Below are 836 nucleotides of genomic sequence, written 5' to 3'. Positions count from 1 at the left end.
GGGGGATCTGTACTTTCATGAGAAGCGCAATTTGCTTCTCATAGAGGCATAAATTTGCTTTCATGGGAGGCACAAATGTCCTTCTCAAAAATCGGAAAAATATGTGCTTCCACCAGAAACACATATTTGTTCTCGTGAAGGCCCAAATTATCCACCACGAGAGGCACGGTTGTGTTTCTCGGAAAGGAAAAAAATATATGAGATTTCATGAAGAGCACGTATCTGCTTCTTATGGAGGCACGGATTTGATTCCGCTCTGCTTCTTAGGAAACAAAAATGTGCTTCTCAAAAAGAGATAAAATAAATAAAAACTCACAATCATGCTTCCGAGTCTTTCTTTTCCTTTTTTCTGTCATTTTTTCCATTTTCTTAAAAAAATTATCAATTTTTTGTTATTTTGTTTTTTCCCTTGTTTTTCCGGTTTCTATTTTTTCGTGGAGAAAAACTTCATCAAAAACCTATTAACATAGGATCTAGTTTTAATAATTTTGACGCGGGAAATTCAACGGTGAAAATGATTCGAGATTTAGATGCATGGTTTAAGAGATAATGTGTTTTAAATAAAACAAATCTATGAAAAAAAAAGAAACTCTCATGTTGCAACAAGTGACACATAGGCAGTGTATCACTTGTTAGCCACTGAGAAGGTGAGAGTGACCCTTACAAGAGATAACCCTTAACTTTCCCGAAAAAAAGAGGTAACCATCAACTAGTGATTTCGGACTCCTTCGCTGAGCAGGGCTATGTCTCGCCCCTAACAATTCCTAATAAGAATCGCCTATGGGTGAATGACGCAGGACGACCTGTTAGCAGTGTCGTTCTATGCCTTCGCGTAT

Source organism: Triticum dicoccoides, chromosome 7A (assembly GCF_002162155.2).
Source record: "Triticum dicoccoides isolate Atlit2015 ecotype Zavitan chromosome 7A, WEW_v2.0, whole genome shotgun sequence".
Classification (NCBI taxonomy): Eukaryota; Viridiplantae; Streptophyta; class Magnoliopsida; order Poales; family Poaceae; genus Triticum; species Triticum dicoccoides.
The sequence above is the reverse complement of the archived record's forward strand: the minus strand, read 5'-3'. Positions refer to the sequence as shown.